The 27,885-nt window shown below is 38.2% G+C and overlaps 1 protein-coding gene across 4 annotated transcripts in view; it reads left to right on the forward strand.

Annotated features, from left to right (window-relative positions):
- Window positions 1-27,885, forward strand: part of LOC112462820 (transcription factor AP-2-epsilon) — a 205,763-nt gene that overhangs the window by 11,723 nt on the left and 166,155 nt on the right. Inside the window, exon 1 of one of the 4 annotated variants that reach the window (XM_025028862.1) lies at window positions 11,134-11,469. The exons of the other annotated variants lie outside the window; for them this stretch is intronic. The gene's annotated coding sequence lies outside the window, so the exon portion shown is untranslated. Of the gene's footprint in view, window positions 1-11,133; window positions 11,470-27,885 lie in introns of those variants that run through there. 4 annotated transcript variants of the gene reach the window in all.

Genomic DNA, 27,885 nt, shown 5'->3' on the forward strand with positions numbered 1-27,885 from the left:
CTAACCAAAGCTAACCAGTCCCGTAGGCCCTTTTAGGGCCACTGCACACAAAATTGAACCTTTGCCTCCAAAGGAAACGCGACCATCGCTGAACGCGGGAAAACCACGATATGTCTAAAATGTCTAAAGTTCGTAAAAAAAAACTTTTAGCGTTATAATAACACTCGACAATGTGCTCTACTGAACGTTCATGCGTACTATTTAATTAATTGATCAGAGTTTGATTTATACAGCTACACACATTACCATGTTTGTATCAATTAAAGTTTGAGTTTGTTTGCTTGAACAAACGGAATTAACGTCAGATGAAGTCTACAAAAATATTTGTACTATGAATGTTGTAATATTATTGTAAAGAGTATTATTAATAGTAATATATTGTGCTATATATATTGTATATAGTTATAATTACAAATATTACTATTCATTCTCACGGAAGTACATTGTTCTCGATCACTCTATGATTATTTATTAATTCTGAATTAATACATACAAAATTCTGCTTTAGCGGAGTAGCCGACTGAATTTCGAATTAAAAACCTCATTATTCTCTGCTGGATGTATAATTACGTTATATGGATAAATTGATAAGAGAGAGTTATACATCTAGTGTGAAGAATAGAACTTTACATTTATCAATGCCGTCTATAATGACGTATGAGTTTTTAGTATCATTTAATAAAGTATCCATTATCTTTAGATTATAAAAAAATAATTTTATTTCCTGTTGCACGCTGTTAATCTGTGCAAGAATGAACTGCCATGTGCCGTATCGTCTGTTCATTCTCGAGCGAATTCCACCTACAGCATGCGAGATTCGAGGCGAGCGTCTCCCGGCTGTGATTCATGGGTACGATGATCCCATTGACAAATAAGAAAGACGCGGGTCGGCCTTTTTCTCATTAGCGGCACTTTGAACTAACCCGCCCACGTTATGACAAACTAGATTAATTTTCTGTCCAAAAGGTACCGCCTTCGCGATCGTTTGTTACGAAATTTCAACTGTCAGCCGTTACTTTATCGCGGTCAGCAACATGTTTCGGAAATTGGCATTTAATTCGCCGCGTTTGAGGAACATCATTACGATCGGCAGAGGTATAACGCTGAACGGCTCTGTCGCTCGAGCTAATTCGAGCGACAGAGCCGTCTACATCGCATATACACGAATCGAATAAAATGTAAAAAATATATATTACTGTTAAAATTATATTAACATTGTTTGAAAAAAATGCGAGTACATGGCTGACGTTTTAAAATTCAATGTAATTTAATTAACGTGGAAAATAGACATAATGAAGTAAATTTGATTATTAAACCATGTAATATGGTATAATGTAATATAATATAAAGCCACAAAAGTCAAACCGCGATCTGTAAGTGAAAATTTTTTGAAAGGGCGTGATATATATTTTGCACGCGATAGCTGCACCCGCCGACTCGCAACGCTGTAAAACGTTGGAACGCAGACGCACGACGTTTTCATTGTAAAAATCGAGATACCGGTTAAAAATATTCAAAGGAGGGAGCGATGGCCGAAGAGGGGTTTATAACTCACGTCAGGCAGGTAATTAGCCGCTTTTGCCCAGCTGTAATGGACCCGCTAAGGCACTAAGCGAGACCCTTAACTTATTTAAATGAACCGGTAACCCATGTCCATGTCCAACGTGAGCCAGACACGAGGCAATATAGAAAAACCATTTATAAGGGCACTATTCCGGATGCCTAAGCAACTTCTTTTCCTTTTGCTACACTTTGGACTTCGCAACCATCAGGCGATCTATTTTTTTTTTATGCCAACAGGTACATACCAGCATGTACAATGATCCCTGTTTCACGGTTATTACGATATTGTATGAAATTTTTCAATATGCGAGGGAAATGTAGGTAATTGTATTACATACACAAATATATCGCGAATTACATCGACACCTACGCATTTTCAATATTTATACGAATTGATTGTTCACAAAATTGAATATATCAATTAAAATATAAAAAAATATATTTTTCAATGCTTGTTTATTGAGAATTAGTTTGTTAATTAGGGCAACTTTTATGTAAGAAATATTACATATTGTTCTGATTATTTCTTTAACAGTTCTTTAACAGTTAACAACATTATATAGGATACTTTATGAAAGATGGAGTATTTACATATATATAGCGCGCAAGACGTTACTGTATCTCGTGATAATAATATTTTCGGATTAACGAACTGTTCTGTTTGAAACTTCATGATAATTATTTTGAATTAATTTTAGAAATATTATACCACGAATTAAATAAAATAATCGTCATCATCGAGATGGAGATTTTTTTCGGATTGCCGTATCGAGACGTCGACTTTAACTGTCAAAAGAACATTGATTTGTTTTCGACGGAATTTAGGGGCGCGTCCAAAGGGCGAATATTGATTTTATGTTCGGCTGTAAAAGTGTGATTTGAATTTTGATTGCGGGCTGGGAGAGATCGCGTAACAGGATAGTGCACGCTTTGCCAGACGCACAAGGGCCCTTCAAACGACGCTTACTCGACTAGAAAATTGAAGGAATATACGTTTTCAAGTGACGAACATCGTGGACCTCCTGACCGCGTACGTTGGTAATCACAACTTTTTTTAGTGTCGTTTCAAATAGAGTGTCTTCAAATTGCTATATGTCGTGGGAGTCTTTAATTTCTTCTACTCGTTTTCGTGCATCTCATGAATATAATACATTAGTATATATGAATGAACACGAAGAAATATAATATAGTGTACTTTTTTATTCTTTCGTTTTCATGGTTTTATGCAAGATTTATTTAATGTGTTTTTGTTCACTACAATCATTTTGTCTGCTTCTCTCGATACAATCTTCGCATAGAAAGTAGGAGCCATCTGCATCACTACGTTCTCGCTGCGAAAACGAAAAAAAGGGGAGGTACCGTTACAACGTAGGGTTACTCCTAGGCGAATCGTTTTAGTCTGATTACGATCTTCGGCGTAGCATAATTCGATAATGATACGAGGGCACGGATTTTATCATAAAGGCATGCTAATTCAGATTTTGTCGTAACCCGAGATCACTATAATTTGCGAGAGCGTAAAAATAGGTATTAAAATATCATCATAGACCGTTTCCGAGTATCAAGAAGACAGGGCGGTCGTTTTCATTGTCAACTCACACTTCGTAATGGTAATGATGGCTGCATATTTGTCTTCTTGGCCTCCGTACCGCTGATCATTATGAGAATGCAATCTCGGCAATGAATATTATCTATTTTCTAACATTTCATCTATTCAATATTTTCGTGGCGGAACAAGATTTATGGGACGCTATATATCGCTGCCAGTTAAGGCGTTTTAAGTTGAACACGTCATTTTTACAAGTATATAGCCATTATGTTTAAATTATAATTAACTGTTATACATAATTCCACATAATAAAAAGGAATTATTAGCCAGATGATTAGTTCTTTAATTTTTTTCGAATCCGTGAACAATTAACAGACATTTAGTTTCCTTTGTGAATTGAATTCAAAATAAGCGGTCGAGCTTACTTTATACGTTTGGTTTATTCAGAATCGATAATCAGTAAAACAGGCAATTACAAACTGCGGCACTCGAGGTGAACTGGGTCCTTCGCGTCTCTATACAGAACGAGATCTGAATTCGGTCGGCGCTGCGCAATTCTGTCGCACCGAGCGTGTGTTAACATGCGCGCGCGAAACCCGGGCAAATAAACACGCGGCTCATCCGGAGGCTCATCATTTAACCCGACGACACCGTTTCACGTTTGTGCGCCGTGCCAGGCGTCTCGACGCAATATCGTTAAACAAACTCATATAACGTGGACAAACTAGCTGTTAATGTGGGTATCGGTGGGTTGTGATCCGTGTACACCCATCTAAGTATTCTCCCGGACACCTTCTCTTCCTCCCTTAAACCACTTGAACCTCAGTCCTTTCTCTCGCCGTTCGCCACGTCGTCGTCGTTCGCACTTCTCCGTCTTCCTTCCGCAAAAGCGCTGTTCTGTCCTTCTTCGGCTCTCCTAATATCTCGTGGCTCCAATTAGTTCTGAACGTCGGACTGTCTGTCCGTCCGTCCATCCGTCCATCCGTCCGTCCGTTCGTACGGCCGTCCGTCCATCCGTCCGTCCGTGGTTGCCGTTTGCACAGTTCGTTCGTTGCCTCGGCTCGTTCGTATCCCTCAGCTTCATTAAGAAACGCTAATGCGTTTTGTTTCTCTTTCACCACGCTCTCCACTCCCGAAGGGGAACGAGCTAGGGACTCTTTTAATAATCCCGCAGCACGCTCAGAGATTTATTATTTTCGGGCTACGTTGCTGGATAAGTCCATATGGCTGACGCCCTCTCCCCCTCCTGTTGCACCCGTCGCCCCCATCGTCCCTCGTCGCTTTCTTCTTTTTCTTCGGGCTGCCTCTACCGCGTCCGGTCGTCCTGCCGGCTCGCGAACTTCTGTACAGGGTGACCTGATAAAGTTGGGACTCACTTTTGGAGCACTTGGGCCCTAGGCAAAATACCACTCGAGGCTTCCTAGCTCGATGAAAAAATTAACAGACAGCGTACTATATTAATTGCGAGAGAAAATTGACGTCCGCGGCCCTTCGAAAAAATGTGTGTTGCATCAAGATCTCAAAATTCTTCATGCACTGTTTTACTTTAGCCCGATATTTACCGAACGATGACTAAACGCGAACGGGGTTGGAACGACGTACAAATTGGATTTCGACGAACTGTACTTCCTCGAGATTATATTCGCGATTACGCTGCTTCCGATCGCGAGAGTAACCCGAGTCTGTATCTCGCCAGCCTAGGCAATCTCGTATACGCAGGAACGGTGGTAAAATCGATGCCGACTCAGACTCGTTACGGAGAAAATGGAAATAGCGTCTGCGTCCCAGGCCCAATCGAGACGTAGAGAGAGGAGACGCTCCTCTCCTACGGTTATAATTCTTAGTGAACGTATAAGCTATAAGCATATTCCGGTCCTTTGATTTAACGAGGTGTGGTGTCGGTTATACTATAAACGGGGTACATCGGGGCCCCCTATAAACCAAACGGCCGAGTCGGTAAATTAGGAACTGAGAGAGACCTTTCTCTCTCTTTCTCTTTCTCTCTCTCGCAGGAAGCCCCCTAAAAATACAATTAACGAGTCGTTTAACGGATATACCTGGCGCGGAGGTCACCAGTCTCTTTCTTCGACGGGACGGGGTTGCATCCGTGCCATGCAAAACGAAATAAGCCGCGATTTTTCTAAGCCGCACCCGTGTTTCGATTGTGCGAAGAAACGGCGAGGATTTATTGGCTGGCTGGATTTAATAGGAGCTCGATCCGTGCATTCCAACACATGTCCCGACTACCACCGATTCTAATTAACTGCACGGGGATATAATATAAAGCAGTTTTGCATATCTATATGATCTTATTCACTCAAGTCCGTATATGTATGCGTGTAAATTTCGTTGTTGCTATATCTTTTTATAAAATACGTATGTATATCTCCCAAGTGCGTTCCAAAAGACGATAAATTAAAATTTATTAATCTTTGTAGATTAATTTATTACTTACGTTTATCGACAGGGAGTCTTGTAGAGATACGTGATATCGTGACACATTACTGGAATTTAGCTACGATAAAATAAAATAATTAAATAATTTTAGTTAATAAAAAGTAAATATATGATTATTAAAAAAAAAATAAAATGTATATATATTCTTTGTTTGATACCACGATGTATCTCAATGAAACACAAACATGGCCATGTGTCATTGCTGCAAGATATGCTACTTTATAAGTATTTTTCTTCGTTGAAAACATTTATTACAGTAATAAAAAATCGGTATGTCGACTGGTAGCAATATATAACCGTTCTGGTCAGCATAATTATCGACTATAAGGACCATATTTATTGTCAACTAATGAAAAATTATAAATACATTACGATATAAACTGTATATATCCACGTTTCGAAATTATGTGAATTGTAGAAAAAAACTAATCAATTTTTAGAGAATTTATCAGCATTGATGATAGTTAAATTTTAATCTTTTATCCTTACATTAATATTTTTGCCTGCCGGAAGTGCAGCGATCAATAAATATTTTATCACCAGTTACGCGCTTCGTTAACCATGCTGCATAATATTTAATAAAAAGTATAAATAAAATATTTATTGTTTGCATAACAACAATAAATATTTGTTTACATCATAAAAAAATTAATTTTTGATGTAAAGCGCGCCGTGATTAACATTATTAGCGATATCATCAGATATAATTATGAAAGAAAGTTGTTCAGATATTCGAGACGAATCATTTTACCGCGCGCAGTCGAATAGCAATTCGTTCGACCTCTCAATTGGCGATTGTTTTTCCAACGCGGTATCATCCGGCCGCTAATTTATATCGCGCGCGGCTTAATGCTGTGTCTACGGTGCAGGTAGTGGATACGGTAATCCACGATAAATCACCGACGGAATCTTTAGCTTAATGAGTTTTTAGTGGCGGTGGTTTCACCAGGCCGTGATTCATTTTGTGTTTTAATCAATTCATTAACGCCGCGCGTAGATAGCTTTTTCGTGCGTTTCGCTCGCTACCGCTGCCGGGCCAGTTCCAATATTCGATCAGCTTACGTTTTCACCAAAAATGTTCTCGCGAGAATATAATATAGCTTGCTAGTTTTTAATTAATTGCAGCGGATATATATCATCGCGCGCGACATATCGAGCGCGTGGATGTAAATGCGTTTGCTCTCCAAAATTTATCGCGATATCATTTGAATATTTCGCTCTTCGTTCCCCGTTGATATAATTTGGATCTCTCCGATTTTTTTGCACGATTTTTCTTACGCGTCTACTTGAAACGAGAATTTTTAATTTTAGGATCAGATTGTGAGGAAATAAATATTATCCATATGTATACGCAGTGATGTATATTATAAGAAGGCATAAAACATTCGAGAAATAGTCACTTATGAATATTTATACCTAATAAAATTGACATATTGTGACATTAGTGAAGCATTGAATAATGTTTACATTTAAATAACATAACATTTACATTAATTATCCGGTGATATCAATAGTAGAAACGGCATTGTAATTTGCGCACTTTGAACAGTTTTAGATTTGATATTAAAAGCCGCATAATTTTGATATTATTTAACATAATGGTGCAATGTTGATACCGAACAATGATGTTTTATCGTGCGTTATCACATGCAGCATAAATGTATTATTTAAATGATTACACTCAAATGTATAATGCAACAGCGATGTTTGTTATCGAAGAAAACAAAGAAAGACGCGCCGATGTGGATATTCCGTTAAATTTCGACGTGGCGTCGCAGCCGTCGCGAGCAAATATAGAGATCTCACAGGATGACGACGGAGATATTCGCGATTCGAAGGCAGCTCTATCGAGCGGGAGCGTCCCGCGTCATGCGTTTTAAGTAGGGGCGGGAGGGGCGAGGGAGCCATCTCGGAGAGGGATGGCGAAAGGGAAAGAGAGACAGAGGCAGAAGGTGTCGGTGTTAAGGCCCTGCGGGATACGACCCCCGTTGCGAGCACACGACTCCCGAAAGAGCCTCCGTTTGGGAATCGCGCCTCCTCGTCCACCGGAGTCAACCTGTCGACCGAGTGCTCCGAGTCGGCGGTCGAAATTGATGAAGAACGAGGCTTGAAAGAGATTATAGATTGCGGCCATTATTAGGTGCCAATATATTACTTTCGCTGACCGGATATATCGGTGTTTGCGTTTTGCGGTCGGTCGGGCGTTCGGGTTTGTGGAGTACGCGTGCGGCTTTACTCCCCGATTGATTTGTAGTATAATATTGCGGCGAATGTCTGGAAATAATCGCGCGCGAGTGTCGTTGCTAATTTACGGCATGGCCGAAAAAAAGTATAATTAATGGTTAAGACAGAAACATGCACAAGGACAGCTTATCCAAATTCAAAGTAATTTGAAATACCCTTGTAATTAAATTACGGAAAATAACTCGGAAGAGAGAAAATAGCATATATATTGTCAGGTTTCTCACCACAGATTATTAATATTGATTGATAAAATACAACATCACACAAACAATCATTAGTAAAACACAAAGATTCCAGAAATTAGAAAGGTCATCTTTTCACGCGCAATTTTAGTTTTCAAAATATTATTTTGAAAAGATTTTAATATTTTATTGATCAGGATATTTATCGACCTTTCTGCGACGAAAGATTTCTTGGTCATGAAATTTTATATTGATGAAAATTGCGACATTTATTTAATTGCGAATGTTCTCACGGAAACGCGAAATTGCACGCGCTATTGCGCGATGCAGTTATGGTAGTGTTGTTATTATGTAAGGGGATTAAAGAGATTATCGGCTCCTTCTCTCGGGATAACGTCAGGCGCGTCTGTGTGAAAAAAGCGGGTCAGGATCGTATTTCGCCACGTAACACAGACCCTTTACTTAATTACACATCCACCGGCCGCGCGCATGCAGCTTTGTAATTCGTGCGCTCGCGTTTAATCGTCGTCGAAAATTGCACGTGCGCGCGCGCGCGCGCGCGGCGCGGAGATTGCGAAGGCGCGAGCGAAAGACGGATCTATTAAGCTTCTTCTCGGGGTAGGGTTAGACCTGTAATTAACCGGTAGCTCCTTTACTCGCGAGAGCGTAACTCCGGTCGTTTAACGGTCCGCTTTTATTGGGCACTTATTGGTTATTTTTGGGCCCGCAAGAGCCCCGAGGCTTTCTCTACGGCCGCCTCCGGCCGGCCGTCGAACGCAATCCGGAAGCCGGAAGCAAGAAATCGAATCTGGACACGCGTTTCTTGACGCGTACTGATTTCTTTTTTATTATAATAGACATCGAATTCAATTTACACTTCTCAAATTTATTGAATAACTAATAAATTTAATACAAATTATAATGTTTATATATATGCACCTGAGATATATAATGTATATATATCTCAGGTGCAGATTGATTTAACAACTTTCTTAAATAATGTTATGCTGAAGATTTAGAAAAGTTTGAACTAAATATTATTTTTAATGACTAAAATGATTTGCACAGAAAATTGGTTTTCTTTGCAATAACTTCCAACTAAAATGGACAATTCCTTCTAATTTATCGAATCGACGCGTGACAGTGATTAGTATTGTTAAATTTATTAGTAGTATTATATACATATAATATTGCTTACTTTCGATCTTAATTTTCGGAATCGGCTTTTCGTTAAATTTATTCGGACAAAGTTCTTTTTAGACTTCGCTCTAATATTGGCGTATCTACTCGAGGCATGATAGTTTCGACTAGGGGTCGGCTGTAACAAAAGCGGAGCGCACAGTATCATGATTTTAGCTTAGCACGTGTCCAGCGTTATGTTTGCTAAGCGAAGAGCACTAGAGAACCCCGTTGTTTATTGGACGGCGCTACTAAGCTCGTGCCAAGAGGTATTCGAATTCGAGTGCTTCTTCCACGAACGTTCACCGATTTGAGACCAGAAGTGGGCTCGACGACACACGTATCTCTTCTAATCAACGAACCCTACCTTTTGATTAATTAATCGGATGTAATAATTGATGGGCTGTATGTTGAACGACTACGAATAGGTGTATGTATAGTATATCAGAAGTCTTTGTTATAGGAACGTTATTCCTAAATAATATTATAAATAATGTTATTAATATTCAAGAACATTATGTTGCATAATATGTTAATAGCGTATTATGGAGATTAATTAGAGCCTAAAATCTCAATACCGAAATGTCGAGATCACGATAGTTTCGTTACTGTTACACGTAAATTATTTAATTCTTCCTTTAAATAAAAATATAAATAAGTGATTAATTATAAATACTTTACTTGAAAGGAATAATTAAGTCTAATCAAAATTGAATTTTTGAAGAAATTTATCTTTGTTTTGCGTGACCGAAAAAATAAAAATTGATTTATTGATATTAAAATTATTATCACTAATCACCATCTTCCAAACATTTTTATGTTCTGAGATAAATAAAATTATAATTCTGATAAATTACAACAAATTGTCACATTTTTGCGGCAATTTAATTTAATTTTTTTTATTTATTGAAATCACACACATTTACTTCTTCACAACACAAGAATTCAACGAATAATGTACCAATGTATTAACATTATTCTGACACAAAGTTTATTTTTCAAATAAACGTATTAGATCCGATGGACGGAATTATTCGTCAAAACTGATTCGAGCGCGAGGAACGGTACCGGCTGACACGAAGCGGCACGAACTCGTTTTACAATACGTTAAATATTTCGAGGTGACGAAACCGTCTGGTGTATGGCCTTGGTGTTTGTTTTTGCGGCGTACAAACGTGCGAAGACCACCGTGCGTACGCAAGGCCAACTCGTGTTGTCATTCGCGCATCGAGCCTCGAGCGGGCAGATAGCATAGCGGTGCGTGTCGCTCCGTACGCGTCGTATTCATCCATGGGAACGCGATCGCGATCAGAAGATGCCACAGAAATGCCAACTATACCTTATATTCACTACAATTAGCGATCGCGGGACATTAACACGAGATTAACAACTCGTAACTGTATAGGCAACGATCACTTATCGGGACAGATATTTCGCTCTATTTATTCGGAGTTAAAAACTGTGACGATAGAAAGTAAAGCGATAAAAATCGTAAATATCTACGCAAGCGACAATTGTTCCTTTAGTGATGTATAAGTTCTTATGCATCATCAGAATATATCTCGTATCGCGCTTTGATTTTCTATCGGAGGATGTAAATATAATTTGCTCTTTTCGGATTGCGAGCAAGGGAATCGCCGGATCGATTAATTTTAAATAACGGGAAAATTGATATGTTTATCGTTTATTTATTATTTATTATTATTTATTATAATAATATTTGTAATTTGCAGAATTTACGCGTTCGAAATATGCGTACAATGTTGAATTCCGATATTTTCGATCTGTCGCGTTTGAATTAGCCTCAATCTCATCACTTGCATCGTATTAAGGTGAAATTGACGATGATATATCTAAGTTTTTTTATTATTAACGAAACGCCGCTGATATAAAATAAATTGATTATGAATAGCATCACGCTGTATTTAATTAATAAGTCAACCACTATTAACTCTGTATATTGATATTTTACAGTCACATAAGTTTGCCATTTGTTAAAATCTTTTGACGTTCGAGATTCATCCATTTGTGAAATGTCGCGTTTTAAACGAATCGTATATCTTCGCGATCCATTATATTCCGATATATTCTTTTGCGTTATTTTTCTGTCGCAATAAAGCAAAATGCGTGTTGCGTGCGATTAATGTCTGGAGTACCGTGCAAAGTGTAATTATCGTATTCTAACGATTAGATTGACTGTAATTAACTTTTTTTTCGCGAGTGAGTGTGTGAGTGTGTGTCATAAAGGAGGAAGAAGCCCAGGGAAACGTTGGGCGATAACGAAGAAGCCATGGGGTAAATAATTTATATTTTTATTATATTATTCATATTACTTGTAGAATAATTATTGATAATTAGATAATTACTGTATGCATTATCTTGAAATATTAATTTTTTTGAACATTGTTAGTTATATCAATACATATTTAAATTAATTTGAGTATATTTTTATTTTATAATTCGACGCGTAACACTTACGTATCACACAACTTTGTCACTTGTCACTACGCATCGTATCGATGAGTGATCATGTTTTATTTTGAGATAATGGATCTGTGACAATTGTATCAGATGTACATGTACGATGTATATAAATATGTGCATGTATTAAGTTAATAACATATATGTAATATAAATATCAACGTATATATAAATATAAATATACGTACAATAAAAATATAAATATAAATGTGAGCTACCAAAAACCCATTATTTTGAATTGGATGAACTGGTTAAAACAGAATAAAACTAGTTATTTAATCCTGGGACAATTACTCGTTGATTTATAGTGCATGCAAACAAGGCTACATAATACAAAATTTATTATATCATTCATTTTATATATATTATATTATTTATTATAATAATATACGTTCCTCCCATGCATACGGGTAAAAATAGAATTGTATTTCAGTAATACAAGAAATTAGATCTGTGGCTTCTCGGTACTTCTCAAGACTCGAAAGTCTCGGTAGTTTTACGACTATTACTTGGTTCGACGGATATAGCTCTAGGGTTTGAGATTATACGTAATTAGCGTTATAACGACCGCCTTGGCCAAATTGGATTATTTATTTATTTTTTCAACTAACGTTTCAATCAAGCCCCGTCAACGTCCCCTTGAGCTATATCGAAAGATTCGACCCTGCAATTACTTTGTTAATTAAATCAAGATCGCTTCTGTAACCAGATGTTTCTTGAATCGTTCCTCTCTCTTTTTTCCGAGTACATAGGTTGTTTAAGTATATTCTGTTTAATTATAGCGAGTTTTTAGGTTACATCGCGTCGTGGAAAGCAGATTTGATTTTGTGTTTAAAAAGAGTAACAAAGTTAAGAGAGTATATACTTGGCTAGCAAGCCAATTATGAGAACATTTTAGAATTTTAGATATATTAATTTTTGAAGAACGTTTAATATCATAATATTTTTGATAATTGATGGAACATACAACGCCATTACAAAATTGCGTTTAGAAGGAGCGTCCCAAAGCTTAAGCGTCTCATATGTTAATTATCGTTTCGAGGGAGATAGGCAAGGATTAAGTTTCAAGTAATTATTTGCATACGTTCGGCCGGTAGGATCCCACTTCTACTAAACGCACAACAACCAATTTTTCCGCGGCTCTTCGACCGATCTCTTCTCTCGTTTCACTGATCTCGTTTATGTTCGAGCTGCGTTCCGACCTGCGAAATATATTCCACCTTTCTAGCTGCTCGTGTCTCTCCTACCGATTCCCCCCCCCCCCGTTCTTCATCTACGCCATTCTCTTTGCTCACGTTCACCGCTCTTCCTCGCTCTCTCCCGCTCTTCCCGATCGACCGTCTCCGTTCTACCCTCTTTTGAATAGAACTCGCAGCCACGAGTGTGTGCGCGCCGCCACGGGTGTTGTTCCTCCGAAGAAACCCAAAACTGATGGTTAATTATATTCGTCCCGCGAACTGAACTTGGACTCGAGAGCACGAAGGGTCTTTTTTAGTTTGCGGCACGCGCCGCCACGTGGCTTCACCGCCGACCCCGATGAAGAGGAAACGAGCAACCGACTCACGGCTCGTGTGGGGCCGAGTTAGTGTTACCGATATGCCCGGCCATCGTTTCTCTCCTGCCCCGCGTTAGGACGAGAAGCGTTCGCGGACGAACGAGCGCCCGGCACGATCCTGCCGGAGCAAAGGGCGGCCATTATCGCCCCGTGAGATTAAATAATGAAATCGTCGCGCAACGATTTACACCGCGCGCCGTTCTGCGCTCGCTCTCCCAACGATACTCTCGTGGTTTATTCTCCTCTTGCGTCAAGGGTTTTCTCGTGTAGTAGCGATAACTGTTCAGATTACCGCCACTAATACTTGCGCACCATTATGCGCACAGCTTGCATCGTGAACGATTAAAAAAAAAAAGTATACAAAAAAGAGATATAAACGTACAATTTAATATTGATTGAAAAATATCAGCAAATAAAAATATATATAAATTCTAGGCGGAGATTTTTCAGAGTTTTAAATCACTGTAAATTTATATTATTTATTATTGCACTGTTTTTGGGATCGAGTGTCCTATCTGTTCTAAAAATCAAATTTACACATTAATTGCTATATCATGGATGTGTATATTTGGGGTTTATAGTACACCAATGAAGGGACACAAGTGAATGAGAATTGCGTGCGTCAATAAACTGTCAAAATTGTATATCGACGGGACGCATCGCGCGTGTCCGCGAATGTATAATAATATAGTTGATCTGGCGATGGACATTCATCCGTGAATATATAAAAGCCTCAACCGAGCGATGCGATGGTACGATCGACCAATTAAATTCATCGCGCTTCGACAACGGAGAGTGCCCATTATCGCCCGGTAAGATTAAATAATGAAATTGCCGAGCGTCGATTTACGGCAGCTTCATATACACAGGGTTTCACGTTGAACGAGTAATTAATTGCGAAACTTTAACAACCCGCTTTATGCATCTAATCATGAATCTTGAGGCGCGAATATTTTCGATAGATAAATTTTACGCTCTGTAATCGCTTCGTTCTTGACTCGCGTAAGAAAAATTTGCGTATTGTGAAATTGAAATCGCGAAATATAAGAATGAAACTTGATGAGGCGGCATTGATAGATTTGTAATTATAAACGACCTATTAATGAAATGATTAAAATACTAATTTTAATAATTTTCCATTTTTATTACCTTTGAAAATTTATGCAGTTTCAAATAACGAATAAAGATATTGACGTTGCGTTACAACGAAATTACGTTATAGATTATTCTGAAAGAAGAGAATTCGCCATTTAGTTCCGAAAACGAAAAGCATATCTTTTAAAGTAGGACTTCATCTAATTGTAAGCAATGTAGGAGTAAATTCGTTCTTCAATTTTTCCCTTGCCATTTCTTTCGTTCTTGTTAATCACATTACATTCCACACGCGCGAAACCGTAATGACGCCGTTAGATTCGCGAAGATCCAATGAGATTCGACGAAATGCACGATGCAGAAAAAACATATCCCGCGGACACAAAGGGGGTTGGCGTTACCGTGCGGAGACGCTAATGTCCCGTTGGGTCCGCGCGCCGAGGTACGCCTAAGTACAGACTCCGAAACTATTCGAAATGTTTGTCCCGCAGCGAAATGCAATCACGGCGCGTGGGATTTGGGACAGCTGCGCGCGTGCTGAGGACAATTAACATGAATTATGGTAAACGCTCGCGGACCGGACCGAAAGGGATCGTCCAGGGCATCGCGCATATATGTACGAAAGCACACGCGGGTTACGGATCCTGGCGTCGCCCGCGGCGCGCCGAATATATCGGCGTGCATTTTTGCATCGGGAGTCGCAGGTGTCGCTTTCCGTTTCTCTCAGAGCGGATTGTTTTAAGAGTGAATCGCGAGTCGCTATTGTCAGTGTAATTACTCGAATCGGCGGACAATGACATTGGAAGAACGGTTGAATTATCGATAATTTGAACGTGCGTTAATTTAGAAAAGATTGAGCGACAGTGTCAACGGAAAAAGTTTACTAATCACAAGTGTCTCTAAGCGTTTAACATTAAATACTGAAAATTAACATTAAATATTTGCGAATTAACACTTAAAATTTTATATAATCAAAAATATGCTCCAAAGAATGTGTCAGTATATTGTGGTTTCTGATTCGGTAATATGTACTACAATAAATGCATAATGTGAGAACTCGGCTCAGAGTTTTGCTAAAAGGAATTTAGAAATATTATTTAGTCTGTCAGTTCGTGCGACGCAAGCATTCGTGGAATTTTAATTATGAAAATTAATGTTAACCCTGGTCACGGAAGTCACACGATGAATGTACATGGGGCTTTCACTTTCTTTTAAGATTTTGTCCGTCCGTTGCCAGTGGCCAGATGTGCCTGGCAGCGCGAATGTTAATACCGGGCGAATTTTTGCATGCGGTTTGCCCGCAGGTGTTCCTCGTATCGTGCGGATGTGTCAAGCGTCGCAAAAGGTAACTACGTGCGTGCCCTCGCGCGATTCGCCAGATAACCAACAATGTTATTGCCGTAATATACATAATTTGCATAATCGTCCGGGAGATCAATCGGCCTCTAAGGTTAACTAATATTTTTCGCTAATGTCGTTGAAAATTACACACCATGGCGCACGTATGGGTATATATTTCACCATTTCGTATGTAACATATATGTTCTTATTACTTTTGTAGCCGGCACGTCTCACATAACAGAAAGAGATTAAGCAGAAGCAATGTGAATATCTAAAAAGGAGTGCAATATTGCCTCTATAAAATTGTACTCTTTCGTCCTTGGTGATTTTTAAACTCTGAAATTTTTTTAGTTACTTATAGTTTAATACAAAGATATATTGTAACTTCAACATTTTATAAGTTGCTCTATTGTTTTTGTATTTTTAAACTTTATTAATTTAATAATTACTTAATATTATCAAAGGAATTTTTAAACTTCATAATTTTCTTAAATGAAACAATTGCAATGCCTGGATACACATTCGTTTTTAGACTTTCGGCGTTCGGTGAAACTTTTTATCTATAAAATAAAATTGCTTTGTGGATATCTTAAATTTGAGATTGAGCACAATGTGCAACAGCAGAAGAGACGGTCAGGTATATAATATTTTTTTTACGGATGATTGGCTGCAGGTGCAATAGCTGATCGTTTCAGGGCTCTTATTACGCATTGTACATCATGCCATCTGATAAGTTAGCTGAAACTGGGATAATGATTTCCGCGGTATAGAAATATATTCATAATAGTGCGGATAAGAGACAGAGAGAGTGTACCGTACACGCCACGAATAATTAATATAATGTAGCACGTGCCACTTTAAGATGCCACTTAAGATTCCAATCTGAAATTTTCTTTTAGAAATTTTAACGTCGCCAATGTACATATATATTTTTTTATATGGTTTTTGCTCCCACAACCAGCACGCAGGTGTCTCCATTGACGTGAAAGGTGGATCGCTTCAGGGAAATTCGTTGCGTATGTTCGATAAGCAGATAATCAACAATGTTACACTTTCGAACATCAAATGACGCTGTCGATAATCGACCGTTTTTCCAAACACCCGTCCCGCCCAGTCTAAATGTAAACGATAATAATTAAAAATTTTAAAGCGCCTTTACGCTCGGAGCTATTTTTTTTACAGTGGAAGATATTGTTTAATTGTTTAATATACATTACAACATTTTTTCCTGTACCTCTTGTCACAGTATAGAATTTAAACAATTTAATATTTACGCAAATTCTACATATGCTTTTATATCATAATATTTTAGGGTCAATTGATTTACCAGAAAAGATGGTTTTTATAGCGCTCTGGATATTTGATATTAGTTTGTTGAAACAATAAAAGTCCATTTACGCTTAGGTATTGAATTTTCATGTAACGCTAAGATAATCCCGATTTACCGTTAAAGTACGGTTATCCTTGTACTCGTATATTTGTAAAGTAACTATTTTGAAGCGACGTTAGTGTCCTTGCGTTAAAAATGCTTCTTAACTTGCAATTCTCTGCACGCGCGCATGTAAACAATCGGATACCTCTCGTAATATCAACAGTCGATGATTGGCAAGGTTTTCAGCGCCGAGACATGTCAATAGTAGACAATAGATGAAAATTAATATCCGTAACGCGGAGAGCGGAGCTTCGTTAAACGGTGAATTCAATATTTCGAGGGACGGATCGTTTGACGGATGAGAAATCGGCTCCAGTGTTCAACTGTCGATTCTGGCTACGGCTCGTCGAAATGTAACTGACAAAATAATTAGTTTCGGAAGTTCGCCGCGCGCACGGGAGAGGTTTTGTTTGTCAAAATCGCGTGTGGCGGAATTTTCGACGAGAAAAAAGCGTGCTCTACGCACCTGCCGGCGAGCGCAGGCCAACCGCATCTCTCGCAATTAGCACGCTCCTTTTAACGTGTACATTATCAATTACGTGCATCGAGTGGAGCTATAATGAGAGATAATGTTAGAGTTAGATCGTTACATGTACGAAATGCCGGGCATTTAAACCTCGAGTGTCACGAAATCTTCTTATTACGTAATAAACACCTTACATAATTTTGTAAGATTAACTCTGAACTGAAGCGTTACAATACAAATAGGTATTTAATTAAAAAAATAATAATATTGTTTTTATCAAAACTTGCTTGAAATTAAAAAATTTATTTGATAATCAAAGTACATTTGACTGATTGATAAATTTGTGAATTATTATGTATCATAAAGAATTTTTTATTATCAATTAATTTATAATTTTAAAAATATATTAAATTACAAATAACCGTAGGTGCATGGTAAATATTTGTGAACATATTAGCCTTTACAGTCTAATGCAATGACGTTCTGATTTGAGACTAATACATTTCGGGGTATAGGAGAGGAGGAGGGTATATGTTCTTTATGAGATATATATCTAATATGTTTATTATTTTACATCTATGCGTAATATATTTATTACGTCATTATTTCCATTTTTATCTTTGAAAGAGGAACCTTTGAAGTTTCATAGAAACTCCATATTATGTTGTTGCGTACAGTGACATCGAAACCTCACGGGAGAGATACGTTTGTTTCGTTGAAAGCATTACGGGCATTTTTCCTTCACCTGATAGATAACTTCCCGTTATAAGAAGACACAAATGCCATATGCACAACGTTGTCTCGAGGGTGGTTTGGATACAGAGCTGATAGCTCCGGGCTGATAGATGTTGGCTAATTATGTGCCCGAGAAGTTCTGGCTTCGTCTGGCCAGGAAGAGAAGCCCTTCCTTACGTTCGCCCTTTGGTCTTCGCCGTATCGCTCGCGACCACCCATTGACAATAAAGTCGCTTCATAGATTTCGTAAAAATGCCGTGGCATATAACGACATATAATTGTGGTTCGACGAACGGACATGCATTGCGATAAATTTGTCTGGGGAAAATCTCGAAAGGGAGACAAATTGATGTATGAAACATTTAATCGCGAAGCGAATCTGTGTAGATAGCATAAATATTGCTTCAAACGTATCGTTTAATCATATATTTAAATATTATAAAACACAAAATTTTCTCTAGAGAGTTTGCCACATAGAGAAAAGGTCTTAACTTTGTTTTAATTAAAAAAAAAAGCATAAGTTTCCCTTTTTGATTAATTCAGATCATAATAACCAATTGTTTAACATCGAAAAACATTATTCTATTTATTTAACTTTGTTGTCTTGTTTATTTCACTTTGCGCAGATATCGCGCTGTATAAATCCTTTCTACCTTCAGTTTGTGGCGCACACATTATTCCGTGATAGAAGCACTTTAATATTATCGCCACCGTCATTCGCGAAACGGCTATCATTTCCGCACGAATATTCCAAATACTCTTATAAAATCGTTAATATTTGTTAATATTTCGATAATTGCTACGGGTATGGCACCTCCCACGGTTAATTTACACAATTATAACGCAGTTCGATTATAATGTATGTTGATTACCTACCTCATTTGCTCGCAATTACAGAAACGCTATCCGTGTTTAACACTTTTTAGCGCCGGTATATTAATTGGCTCCTCTCGTCGTGAATCTGTTTCATCCAATAACACATTTAATGTCTCGCCAAAATTACAATTTCACTTTCGCCCACTAAATGATCTCCTTCTAACGTTCGTTGCACCGTGTCACGTGATTTTCCGTATCATATAATGCATTAATTAATACGTTTAACGAGCTTACGGTAAATAATGTTTTACGAAAATAAACAGAATGTTATTCAGCAAATTTTTGACTGGTGAAATAGTTTCCAGACGTAGCAATCAAATTTAATGGAGAATTTAAACGATAAAACTGCTGTATCTCATTGTCATAACGCCTTTTTATGTATAACTCTTTTGTTTAGTATATATGCAACAGCGAATTATTATTCTTCTATGTACAATTGTCTTTTAATATTTTAATATTTTAATATTTTAATATTTTATAACATTTATAAAACGGCAAATTAAAAAACGACGAAATTAGAAAGCAGTCATTAATTGAGGGATCAATGTTTGTTTAAACGAAAGCGAATTGCAAAAATGTCTTGAAATTTCAAGTAAGGCTTTATCTCACACTTGATTTTTTCGTGAAGAAGTTTGCAGATCTCTTTATCTGCTTGTTCTACACGGAGGATAACAGCGATTAGGTCGTAAGAGCGACATGAGCGACTCAAATTTCGTCGGAGGCTATTATCGTTTATTCTCTCCCGACCCGACGGGTTCTCTTTACAAATTCCTGTTCATCGTTCATCGTTGCAGCATCGTGAAACGACAGTGAATATGCATTCTTATGTTCGCGCGTATATGCACACACACCGTCGCCGCAATCGCGATACCTCACTTCGTAAGTTTCGAAGGTGGAGACGTGTGTTCATTCGTTGGTTTGCTCGTTCTTTCTTTCGTTCCCTTCGTTCCTTCGTTCGTTCGTCCGTCCGTCCGTTCGTTCGAGCGTCCGAGCGTTCGTCCGTCCGCTCGGTGGTACTGGCCCTGTAATTGGGCCCAAACTCTTAGCTCCGCTCGGCCGGCCAAAGATTATACACCCGCATGTCCCGAGGGGCTCGAGCCAAACGTTCTTGTGTGATATATTATGCTGCAGATACCTGTATCTGATTCACGAGGTGAAGCTGGCGTAAACGGAGTAACTTTTTCAACGCTAAGAGCACGTTTCTATACCACCGCACGGTATTGGCGATATCTACGCCGGGGTTGCACCCTATATCCTAGACCAGACAAATAACACACGACGAGCGCGACGTTTCGTTTGAATAGCCCAAAGTGTATCCCAAAGGTTACCCGTTGCAAAACGTCCGTTATCTCTCGTCTCTCTGGACCCTGGACCTCGTGCGCGCAGGGCCTCCTATACGGGTCTCTTTCGCGCGCGGGCCCCGAGATCCAAACGCCGGATCTCTCGATAACTCCGTCCGTCCGACCGCCCGCGCTCGATCGATTTCGTCGGGCACGGATTCGTCGGAATTCGCTAATAACACGGCGAAGGCGGACGACGGCTCCGGGTGACCTGATATACACGAGCTCCGCTCGTTACATCCCGACTGTGACGTAACTAAACTCTACTCTCCGCGCTAACTATATACATCTCGAACGCGCTCTTGTTCTCCTCTATCCGCTTCGTCGCCCCGTCGTTCTCTGCGTGAACTTTCAACGAACTATCTCTGTTGAAATACTCTCTTCCCCTAAGCATTATCATCTTTGAAAAGTTTGTATTAATTTTTTGTGCGAATCATCTCATTTCTTTCATGTAAGATTGTTAATACGTGGAACTGTGAACAAAAAAGTTACTTTAATTCCAAAAGCTTTAATTTTCATTATTACATTTATTTTCATTATTAAACAATAAACAGACCTAGTTTTTTACCCAAATTTTTGCAACACATTGCGAAATTTTTTTGCATATATTTTTAGAACCCAGATTTTTACGTCATTGAGTATCGAACGTACACGTCTGTGCAAATTTTCTAAGTTTTATACATGTATAAATATAATTTATATTTTTATGTTTAAAATCTTAAAAGTTAACTGCTTTATTTTGTTCGATAAGATTCATGGACTTACTTATTCCCACGTTATCACGGCAATTCGAAACCGATTTGCAATCCAATCAACGGTGAAATATATTCCTTACTGTTCAATTTTTTCCCTTCAACTTCGGAATATTCGAAGTTCAGCCATCGAGGGTGATAATCGCGTCGATTCCATCGAAACGTTCACGTTATAAGCAGATGATGAGGAGCGATTCGTGACTTCGACATCTGCGTGGCTCAATTACGCTTCTTTGTTGCCGCAATATCCTCGAAAACAGAAAATTACGAACCGCGTGTTCGTGTGTAACGTACTTTCCTTGGGCGTTGCAACCGGGAACGGCGTGGCCACTGAGCGGCATATCATTTAACCCCGTAGCGGTAATGTTCGCGCTGCAAAGTGTGGGAGGGACACGACATATTGTCGGAATAACATGTTAATACGGCAAATGTAGCCTTTATTGTTTCGCGATCGGGTAGCCCGATAAGATCTTTGTCCACGATATCTCGGAATTCGCGGAGAGAAACTTCGATAAATTCATCAGCGGGTGGTTGCCGAAGAGGATAATTAACCATATAATTTACACGGTTATCTTCTCGCGATTATGTCCTCATCTGCATTCCTGCGTGGCTGCATGATATTAGGGTATGTCCTCCCGATCATTAATATTGCGTGCACATTAAATAGGCGAATAGCGTAAGATACAATGTAATTGCAATGGGCGTACCGCAGGAAGGAAACTGACAGCTGCGGTTATTGCAAAATCATACCTATACGCGCCCGCTCTTTGCAACAACGGCGGCACATACTTAATTGTCACCTGCAACATTGTGATTTTGCAATATGAATGCTCGTAGAGATTAACAAGAAGTATAAATTACACGTAGAAATGGCTGACGGAAAAATAATGAAGGATAAAAACATTGCAAAGAAATGCGTTTATTGGGAGGTGTTGGCGCGTTTATTAGGTCCATCAATAATTAGTGCCTGCTAAATCAGTTACGAATATTATCGCTCGCTTGTTCAATTGTTTTATCGGCAAATGTTTATCGCTGCGTGATACGCGTGTCGAACTTTACATATTGTACATACATTATTATTATGCGTTTCAACCGGACGAGATATATAAATATTGCGTGTGCGTTATTGATTGTGTACGACAAAAAGGGGATAAACTGTCCTAAACATTTTAGGCTATAAACATATAATAAACGAATATTCAAGGAATAATATTTAATAATTTAATGGCTTAATTAATACCACGTTTATATACTTATTAACTTCGATCACGCGTAGGAAATGGTACTAGGATAAATTACGGCGATTTAGATTGTCCGATAGTTTATTATAGCGCTTTATTGAGGCAATTCTCAGTCGCACTTGTATCAATTTTCGCTGATCGGCGGGGCGTAGACTCGCGCAGCTGAATTGCGAAGTATAACTGCAACACGATTGGCAGAGCGATTGCCATTCAATGTTACCTACGTCATATAGAGAGACATGGATGATCGACAGATCGACAGGTTTCCCCGGCTCGCCGCGTCTACGACAGTCCGAGGAGATTATTTCTAATCCAATCGCCTCGAACAAGGTGCAGATTGGTGGATAGGTTGCATGTAAATTGCAGCTGGAAATGGGCGCAATTGCACGTCTCGATAACGCCTTGGGTCGCGGCAGATCGTGTAATCGGTGGGATACGTAACATGCGAGATTTTGTTGCAAATACGATAGATCACGTCTAATCTCGCTGTCTGGATGCGAACGACGCACAGGATCGGTGGATACGCAGTATCTCGGACGTAACTTGTAACCTGCCCCGTAGCGAAACCCGTGGCGAGCTTGCGTGCATGTGCGAGACAGACCAGTATAGGACTTTACAACCGGCCGTATAGTGTCTTAGCACTGAAAATTTGTAATCTTCGATGAACAATATGCTAACGATAATCATGCTTTTCCAATTGTTTAGCGGCGATTTAATATGCACACAATTATTTTTGTTTCCTATTTTTTATTTTTCTATTCTGAAGTTAATATGTACAAAGAAAGCTTAAAGCTGTTGCTCTTTTCAGTCAAAAATCTAATAACCATAAAGGTAATCTATATACAATTATATTAATTAAAAGATTAATTAAAAGATAATGTTTGCTGAAAAACGTATAAATTAAGAACTATAAACGATCTGTTCTATTGTAAGTATTTTAATATCTTCATCTACATATTTTTTTCAAAGTAGTTGTTTCAGTAATTGGGGTCAGAAGTATTTACCATGTATATTTCTTTTTTTCTCATTCTCTCTCTCCCTCTCTGTATTTTCATGGACTTCGATTTATGTAGTCACATTCAAGGCCAAATGTGGATACCTTATAGTATATTATACACGACTCTGGAGTACGTAACGCTAGATACAACTGGAACCCGCCCTGTTAGCTGACTCCACAAATCAGCGATCGCGCACACACGCATCGACAGCTCGATATCTGACGGAGTATTATGCGTATGTGCACGACCGGCTGGCGGCTTCGTAGGTACCCGATTGTCTATGCACAACTCGACTCCTTTATTACAATCGAGTCTCAATGCCAGGGTGCCATATCGTCGCTATATATATCGCTGCATCATTATCATGGAGTGCAGAGCTAGAAGTATAGAGAAAAATATCGATACTTTATTTGGTATCGGCGTTTCTCTCTCGGTGCTCTTTGTCATTTGATATTTCTGGCTCGATCGCTTTCGCTCATACCAAGATCTACGATACACTGTTAAATATTAATGGATGAAATTTAAATCAATACTTTGAGTTAAATAACATTTACTTATTTTTAACTATAACCATGTGTGTCGAAATTTGTTATTTTAACACAAAACAGTATTATTTTAACTCCATTGGTTTAGTTAAATTAACATATTATTTTAATTAAATTAATGACATATTGAGTAGGTGCAGTGGCGACTTACAGGAATGATTAAAAATCACATTGAGTATAATTTGACACTACGAATTTAACAGTACATTCGTCGAAATCGCAATAAATTTTTTGTGTAAATAAAATATCGCGTAACAATATCTTTGTAACAATCGAAAGCTCGCAATACTTAAAGATTTGCTTTAATACGTCTCGATTGATAAATCGTCTACGCGAAAAAGCGTCGTCGACGACGCGTCAACCTACAGTTACATTCGATCTCTTGTAATGGTTAAAACGTATCGCTATTAGGTACTTCCCTCCCGACTCTCTCCGTGTTGCATCCCCGCGTGCAATGCCGCGCGCGCGGCTGAAAAAAATTCGCAAGACAGGAAAGAGGAGAGCTTCGCTCGCGCGCTCGTTGATGTGGCCACGCCCGTGGCGGATTCCTCATACGTAACTCGTGCGGTGGCTCGACCTACCAGACCTACCCTTTCTCCTTCTCCTACACCTCGCCGTCTAAGATTACGGACACGGTGCTTTTATTGCAATTGAATCCCTCGGTCCCCTGTCCCCTCCCTCCAGCCTCTCTCTTTATCCCTCCGCTCCGTCCTCTCTCGCCGGAGTGACTTCGCTTATCTCTTTTTTCCTCTCCGGCGTATTCTTTCCGCGTGTTGCGCTCGCCGCTTCTCTCGTCGTTCCTCATCCGCTTCCTACCATATCTGCTTCTTCTCTTCTATCTTCTTTACTTCTATCTCTTTCTTCTTCTCCACCCTTCTATTTCTTCCTCTTCTTCTTCTTCTTCTTCTTCTTCTTCTTCGTGCCACGAAGTTCTGTATCTCTTGAACGCTGCGTCTTCGCCTGTTTCTTCTCGGCTCCTCGTCTCTCTCTTTCTCGCTGGTCCCTCGCGGTACACGTTTCTACCGTCCTCGCCTCTCGGTGTCTTTCCCTTTCTTCCTCTCTCCTCCTGACTCTGTCTCTGTCCCGGTGTATGAAATACTTTGCTCGAGCACACCTTTTTGCTTCTGCGCCCGCGGTTGGCCGCGCGCTTTTATATTACGAGTTTCGCTCTCTTGCACGCTCCGCGCATTGCCAGCCAGCCGAGCCCGCGGCTCATTAAAGCGATGCCTCCTTGATCCCCTAATTACAAGATGGCGGGCGCGACTACATGGCGTCCGTAGAACTTATGCGATATGAGGCCGTGTGCGCCTCTACCGTTGCTCGCCGACTCGTTTGTCCTTTCGCCTGGGCGTAAGCGACTTCGCGAAAAGGATTACTTTCTTTTCGTGGGTGTACTCTTAACGCGCTCGGCAATTAAAAGTTCCGCGACTTTGGTGTTACAATGTCTTGAAGCACGTGTTGTGCATCTTACGGTGCAAGATAATTGTACGCGATACATCACTTATTGTTACGTTCAATTGGCATAAAACAAACGGAATATCGCGACGAGTCACTTCTCATTCGAGGAAAACTTTGCGCATATTGTTGGCCTTTAATTTTAAGTGTATTTTATCAGGCATCACATTATAGATTGAACAGAATTATACTATTAAGTTTCAATAATTGTTTTCACAAAGTAAACCCCTGATAGCTTGAAAAATAATCAATCGATTCGTTATTGTATCATAGTAAATTGATGATATAAAAAAAAGATAAATATATCTTATAACCATTTAAAAGAAATATGTACATTAGAGTCGAAGGAAAAAACGTCACAAAACTTTTAAAATTATTTGAAACATACGGATGTATTACTTTAAAAATTCTTTCTCGAGGAAGCAAAATCGACTTCAATTATTAATTTACAGATGTAAGGGGTCCGTGAATGATCCGAATTTAACACAATCGTAAATTATCATACTAAAAAGTGTAAATCTTTGTTGTAAACCTATTACTATTATATTTTGATTGAATATTGCGTGTTTCATCTCATCACGCAGACATTCACGATTTAATTGAACAAGGAAGCTTGAGGACTAATGATCAAGTAATGGTGTGTAAATGTTACCGTACTCTCTACCTGACATTTGAACTTTCGTGAATCACTGAGTGAAAGTACGCTGCCGTTCTAAGTACTCTAATCCGGTGTTATGGAAGACTCGCCATTATTCATAAAAAATGAGCGGTAGGATTCATTTTAATTTTTTAATGCATTTTGGAAAATGTGAATTTGATTAATGTCACAGTTGACCGTAAGCCTCGTCAGCTAGAATTACGGATGCAACCGTAACAAGTACACCATTGACACTTAACCATATTTAACCAGTCGATTGGCTATCGATTCAGGCACAAATAAAATTAGTGTGTTTAAAACAAATTTTATTAATGTATTAATTTTTAAATATATTTCTCTGCAGATATAAATATTTAAATCAGAAACACAATCAGAATACAAGTACCATTATTTGTATTTTTAATTTATGATTTATTCTACTACTATTTTTAGAACTCTGTTCGGAATTTATATAATGCTATATAATGTTTGAAAATAGGAATTTATTTTATATATATCGATATTTAACAATTATTAAATAATTATTAAATAATACAGATATTTAATATTTATTTTTATAAAAAGATTGTTATATTTTGTAATATATTATCTTTATAAACGAATAAGCGTATAAAAATTGCATCCTGAGAATTATAAATTTTATAGAATTTTTTATGAAAATTCTTTAAAAGCGTTAATTTAATTTTTTGTATTGAAGATAAAGTAATGATATAACTGATAAGGAAATTATTTATCTGACACATAAAGCACAAATTCTTTCCATAAATATATCATCGTTATTCTTTTTTTTTCTAGAATATTTATTATCTATTAATATCAAATATTTAAAAATTCTACGTTTTTTTTTATATAGTCGATAAAGGCAGCTGAGAGAATTTATGAGAGATGGTTGCTATGGTAGTCGAAAATACAGAATCTCTTGCTTTCCTACGGGAACCAGGAACAAATAGATATGCGGATGAATAGTGATGAGACAAGAGAGCTCTAATATGTATATGCGGGCATGCATATGTATGAATGCATATTCGACAGATTTTCTACCGAATGAGAAGAGCAAAATGCGCGAGAGAAATTTATTCATCGCGCGGGTAATTCACCCGGAAGTAATATATCGAAAATCACAAGATTAATCAAGTAAAATGTGAACGGTGTCTTCATAATATTAAAAAATGTTCGGTTATAGAAAATGTTTTCACAGTAGTGCATTATAGATTGATTGTAATAGATCGATTTCCATTAATTTGTTGTCAATATATTTTACTTATTAATTTGTCGTATGCGGATTTTTTCAATTGTCGATTATGCATATTTAAATTGCATATAAAAACGCATGAAAGCTTTTTGCTTTTTATTAACACTTTATGGAATTATTTTAAATCCTATGGGGAGTTTCTGCGATTTTTCAATTACAGTCAAAGGGTTATATAAAGCCACATATTAAAATAATTAATTCCGAAAAGTCGTGATAACTTGTGCAATTAAAAATCATTTTTCGGTTCGCACGGAGAGTCAAGTTGTCGAATATGATTAACAATGAAATTCCACGCTAATTATATGTAACGTATAATGATTAATATTTTTGGGCATAATAATTTTTTATTTAATCGCGTTTACCCGTAAATCTTTCATCATATTATAGGTGCACGTTCGATATAGTGCGTGATATACAAGTATAGAATACACCTTTAGACGACATTTAATGTTGCATGTTTCTAAGGCGCCCGTTAAAGTCTCCTTTTCTACA

This window comes from Temnothorax curvispinosus, unplaced genomic scaffold (assembly GCF_003070985.1).
Source record: "Temnothorax curvispinosus isolate PA1 unplaced genomic scaffold, ASM307098v1 QBEX01012806.1, whole genome shotgun sequence".
Lineage (NCBI taxonomy): Eukaryota > Metazoa > Arthropoda > Insecta > Hymenoptera > Formicidae > Temnothorax > Temnothorax curvispinosus.